We start from the raw sequence: 6271 nt of genomic DNA, 5'->3' as shown, positions 1-6271 counted from the left end.
ATGGACTGGCCTTATATAACACATTAATTCATTACAAGTGTTAAAAACTATTTGGATCTGATCCTCTTCTGCTCTCACTCACACTAGTTTTACACCAGTGCTACTTCCTTGACTCCAGTGAAGTTGATCCTCATTTATAGGGGGTGTAACTGAGAAGAAAACAGGACCTGTTGTCTCCAAATTACCCCTGCTGAGAATTTACGCAATAACAGATGTTAAAAGGATAAATCTAAAATTGTTTGAGAAGACGACATGGGAAAAGAAATGACAAAGAGCAATGGAGTGAGATCCGGGGCAGAGCAGTTTCCGCAACAATCTGTACAAAACCAAATGAGAATGAGCACAGGGTATGTCTACACTGAGTCTGGGAGCAAACCTCCCAGCCTGGGTCCACAGACCTGTGCTAGCAGGGCTCATGCTAGTATGCTAACATGAGCTATGTAGATGGTGCTTTGAAGTTGGAACTGGGGCTCTGAAACCCCCTCTTTTTGTGGCTGCAGATCCCCAGCACCAGTGTCTACAGAGCTAATTTTAGCATGCTAGCAGGAGCCCTGCTAATACAAGCCTTTGGACCCACACTGGGAAGCTTGCTCTTAGATGCAGTGTATACATATCCTGTTAGACTGAACATTAATGCTATAAGACTCCAGAAATGATACAGCAAATCTGCAATACAGAGACTTAGAAATGTTGGAGTAACCTAGGGAGGAGGCAAAGCATTTCCAGTATTGGATGGTGGCCCTGTCCTAAGATGCAAGTATACTGGAAGCTTAATTGCTTCACAAAATAGCTTTCATAATATAAGGATGAAATTACCATTAGGCCTGCAGTCTCATACAGTACCTCAGAGCATGCCTTTAGGGGTATATTCATAGACCAATAAAAAATCCCTTGTATCTTAATGCTATAATAAAAGTGGCAGCTTATGTGTTCTTGGACTGCAGGATGAAAACACCATAAACTGTGAGAATGTAGTGTAGCTGGAGTAGAGCATACCTGGAGTGGTTTATGAGTGCCAGCAGATTTTGAACCTTGCAAATGACTTCAGTTTGGTACTATATTCCGACTGGGGCTTGCTTTCTACAGTTCTCTGGCAATAGCCCTCCAAATACAATACTTTCCTGTCTGATGCTATATATCCCCCTCTATACCAATAAAAAAAACCCCATTTTTCAAAATTGTGTTGAAATATAATCTTAACCCTGCTGCAATGGATGTTATGTTGGGAAAATAAGATGTTGGGAAGAAAGGTGGATAGGGTCATCAATTATGGGTTTGAATGTACACGACTCAGAAAGGATGGGCCTGAGCCTGCTTCCAAAGAAAATTCCCAGACATTTCAATGGCATCAGGAGTGGGTCTTAAGGCAATTCAGACCCAGTGTTGAAATTCACTCCAGATTTTCTGTTCTCTCCAAGCTCTGCTTGGGGTGGGCAGAGCGGGCAGGGTTAGTAGTAAAGGTACCTTTGAGCCACCTTTGTACTTCCCCCCAATTCTGGGCTCGGCCCCCAGTGTAAGTTAGAGTAGCCTTACTTTATGCTTGGCTGGCTATGGCCAGAATGGGCTGTTATGACAGCTGAGAATAGCCAGAACACAGCACTTCCCCTGCTCCCCACCCACGCAGCCTACACTGGGGGTGGCAGAGCGTTATCACTCCAGCTTTGTGCTGCAGGCGAATTCTCTTTTTAGGAGGGAATTCCTCAATAGGCAGATCTATCAGCTTTATGACCCCCATAGTGCCACAGGAGAGGATCAAATGGTCTATAATGTAACAGACAATCAGGCCCTGTATCTCTCCCTGTTGTACTGGGACATTGGTGGAGAATTCTATAATGATATTTTTTATGTATCATCTAATCAGCAATACCCACATACAAGAGGCTGACTTTCCTAATGGATTTTCCTGATTCTAGCTTATCTTGGTTTTGTGGTTTTAAGATAGAATTTTAGCTGTATTTTATTATTTAATCATTTGTGATTTAGACTAATAGTGGCCAAGCATTTGGAGAGACTGTGTGCTGGTTTACCAGATTAAGACTTTAACTGTAACAGCCAGTGATCAATTTGCTCAACTTCCCAGGCAACCAGCTACCTTTCTCCTCTTCTTCTGAAGCCAATGGCCTTCTTGCCCCACTTCCCTTCCAGCCAATGACCTCTGCTCCTTCTTCCCTTAATAATGAATCTGGGGCCACCCCGTGTGCTGAGCCCTTGTGCACCAATAGTGTCTGCCTCCCAATCAGCTGTCTGCATTCTCATCTGCAGTTGTAAGTCCCAAAGTGGCCAGATCATTTGAGACCAGGATCTTCATATATCTGTTTTAAAAACAAATGCTTCAATAGTCTAAATCCCTTGCAAATAGTCTACTGCTCATTACCACACAATAACACACTAGTGTACATGGGATGACGGGAACATTACTCTTTCATTATTGGCAATGGACTGTATGGGAACAGGGTTAAGAAAACTCTGATTAGTTTTTCCTTCTAATCTCTCAGTTTTGTATCTGTCTCTTCTAGACGGGGTCTAGTATACTTTACTACGATGGGGGTTTAACTTTGCTGATCCTGTCCATGCCAGCATTTTCAACATTGGTTTGGAAGGAACAGCAAATGTTTGCTGCACTGCAGTGTCCACAGAACTCGATAGCAAAAGTAGCTGGCCAGCAACAGAAAGGGGGAAATGTGGCCACACAGATGGATAGATATCCATGTATCTGTATATAAAGAATGAAGAGAGGTCCTTGCTTTGCCTTTGAGCTGTGACCCTCATCACTGGGTTATGCTGTCCCCCACGCTCTCTTGTGTGCTGTTCAAAAGCCTCAGCTTTGTGACATATGGGGATCCCTTGGCTCTTTTATTGACTTCCTTTATGCTTCACATTTCCTTCCATATATGTGTGCCTATGCTTGTGGAGGTTGTTGTTGCGTGTTGCCACTTACAGTGTCGTTTGTAACTGTTTCATCTTCCTTCTCCCTGTCTATAGGCCAAATTCACAGAGATGCTCTCAGTTGCAGTTAATGCAAATTACAGGTACTCAGCACCTCTCAAGAATTGTCTCTCTACCTGTCATTCCTAAAGTACCATCACCATAGCCTAGCATGCAACCATCAAGTACACAATTAAGAAATGCAAAATTTCATCCACAAAGATAACACTGTCCTGCTCTCCGTGATCTCACCACCATTTTTCTAAGGGATATGTTCTTTCTCATTTCTTTTCCTGGAAAAAAAGCTGTCAGCCATTTGTTAATCACCACTGCAGTAATGCATATGTAGAGGTGTCTGGCACTGTGTTCTTTGACAGGCATGTCCTGATCTCCAGTTTCACTGTAGACTCCATCAGCCACAATGTGCCCATTGATCTCAGCTCTCAAGCTGGGTTGCCCAGAGAGTCTTTGAGATATCTAGGCCCCAGTTCATTGAAATATTTGAAGATTAGCCTAAAACCTTGAAATGGATGTAGCATAGGGAGCCAGATGGGAGGATCAAGCACCAATATGATGTGCTCTTGTTGGTCGGACTTATCTAAATGGCTGTTCACTGCATGAGGAACCAGCTGACTTTTCTATGTAGCCTTCATAGTAGTCCAACACTGAACAAATTGCAATAGGCAAGCCTTAAAGTGGCACGTATTGATCACCTGATAGGAAAGAGTGCAGTCTCCTAGCTTGCTGAAACTGGAAAAAGCCATATTTCTGCTATTTCAGTGTTTTGGAGGTCCAATGACTCCAGAAGGAGCACAAGGCTGTACCTCATCATGACAATCAGGGCAGGTAAGGTAAGACCAGAGCTCCTGCTAGTTCCTTGTTTTCCTCATATCAGCATAATATATTTCTTATCTGGACTGAATTTAAACTAGCTGCTTTTTCATCTCAATATTTATCTTGCTCACACTTCTCTCTCTCCATATATAGTAATCCTGCACTTCTCTTGACCATTCCTTGAACTGCTGTGCTATCAGTGCATTTTATGGGAAATGATAATGTTCCCATGGTGACTGCCATCTTGGGTGCTGCTGATGTGCAGTTTCATTGCTTGTATACATTTTTCCACTTTTTTGGAACAATTGGAGTCCTAAATGGTAGTTAGACACCAGCATTTATACAACTTTATTTAGTTTATTTTTAATATAATGCCAAAAAAACGGGACTCTGTTTCAGTTTATTTTTCCTCCAGATCCTCCTCCTTTGTCCTTCTAGTTTTGCTTCAGTTTTCGGGGGGGGGGGTTCATAGTTAAGGCTAAGATTTTGTCATGATTTTTAGTAAAAGTCATGGACTGGTCACGGGTAATAAAAATTCACGGAAGCCATGACTTGTCTGTGACTTTTGATGCTGCAGTGCCATAAACAGTGGTGGTGGGGAGCTGTGGGGTTCCCTCTCTGCCCAAAGCAGTTCGAAGCTGTGGAGGGAGTCTGGGGGGGGCTCCACCCACAGTAGGAGCTGCAAGGTGACCATATTTCTCAAAGAGAAAATGGGACACCCCAGCCATTTGCCCTAGGCATCCCCCCTCCTCCTCCCACATGGGGCTGTTGCATGTCTCTGGAACCGTGAGGAGGGCCCCCTCGGGAATCTGTCGCCTGTCGCTGGAACTTTGCAGGGGGCTCCCTGTCACTTGTCACCTTGCTGTCGCCTGTCGCTGGAACTTTGCAGGGGGCTCCCTGTCACTTGTCACCTTGCTGTCGCCTGTCGCTGGAACTGTGCAGGGGGCTCCCTGTCACTTGTCACCTTGCTGTCGCCTGTCGCTGGAACTTTGCAGGGGGCTCCCTGTCACTTGTCACCTTGCTGTCGCCTGTCGCTGGAACTTTGCAGGGGGCTCCCTGTCACTTGTCACCTTGCTGTCGCCTGTCGCTGGAACGTTGCAGGGGGCTCCCTGTCACTTGTCACTTTGCTGTTGCCTGTCGCTGGAACTTTGCAGGGGGCTCCCTGTCACTTGTCACCTTGCTGTCGCCTGTCGCTGGAACTTTGCAGGGGGCTCCCTGTCACTTGACACCTTGCTGTCGCCTGTCGCTGGAACTTTGCAGGGGGCTCCCTGTCACTTGTCACCTTGCTGTCGCCTGTCGCTGGAACTTTGCAGGGGGCTCCCTGTCACTTGTCACCTTGCTGTCGCCTGTCGCTGGAACTTTGCAGGGGGCTCCCTGTCACTTGTCACCTTGCTGTCGCCTGTCGCTGGAACGTTGCAGGGGGCTCCCTGTCACTTGTCACCTTGCTGTCGCCTGTCGCTGGAACTTTGCAGGGGGCTCCCTGTCACTTGTCACCTTGCTGTCGCCTGTCGCTGGAACGTTGCAGGGGGCTCCCTGTCACTTGTCACCTTGCTGTCGCCTGTCCCTGGAACTTTGCAGGGGGCTCCCTGTCACTTGTCACCTTGCTGTCGCCTGTCGCTGGAACTTTGCAGGGGGCTCCCTGTCACTTGTCACCTTGCTGTCGCCTGTCCCTGGAACTTTGCAGGGGGCTCCCTGTCACTTGTCACCTTGCTGTCGCCTGTCGCTGGAACTTTGCAGGGGGCTCCCTGTCACTTGTCACTTTGCTGTCGCCTGTCGCTGGAACTTTGCAGGGGGCTCCCTGTCACTTGTCACCTTGCTGTCGCCTGTCGCTGGAACTTTGCAGGGGGCTCCCTGTCACTTGTCACCTTGCTGTCGCCTGTCCCTGGAACGTTGCAGGGGGCTCCCTGTCACTTGTCACCTTGCTGTCGCCTGTCGCTGGAACGTTGCAGGGGGCTCCCTGTCACTTGTCACCTTGCTGTTGCCTGTCGCTGGAACTTTGCAGGGGGCTCCCTGTCACTTGTCACCTTGCTGTCGCCTGTCGCTGGAACTCTGCCAAGGCTCCACTGGCTGTCAGCTCCAGAGTCTGGCAGCCTCTGGGGCTGAAGCAGAGAATGTCATGGAGGTCTCTGGAATTACAGATTCCCGATTCCGTGACTTCCATGACCTCCGTGACATAAACGTAATCTTAATCATAGCTGGTACCGCTCTCATCCCAGCATTGTTTCAGCTCTCCCATCCCCATTCACTTCTATTCCCCATCTCTGTCCTCTCCCCACTGCTGCCCTGGCCACCTTGAGGCTCTCAAGGTTTGAGCCCAGATGATGGGTTCTGCTCATCATCCAAATGCCGGTGATTGAGAATGTGGTTGGTTTTTGGTTGTTGTTTTTTTTTTTTTTTTTTGGAGCAGTCACCCTTTGTGAGGGTCACAGAATTGACTGCCCTCAGCCAGGCAAGTGGGGAAAAAGGGGAGGAAACAATTTCTTTGGAACGGGGACTAATTTTTGCACGGCGA

This window comes from Dermochelys coriacea, chromosome 1 (assembly GCF_009764565.3).
Source record: "Dermochelys coriacea isolate rDerCor1 chromosome 1, rDerCor1.pri.v4, whole genome shotgun sequence".
Lineage (NCBI taxonomy): Eukaryota > Metazoa > Chordata > Testudines > Dermochelyidae > Dermochelys > Dermochelys coriacea.
The sequence above is the reverse complement of the archived record's forward strand: the minus strand, read 5'-3'. Positions refer to the sequence as shown.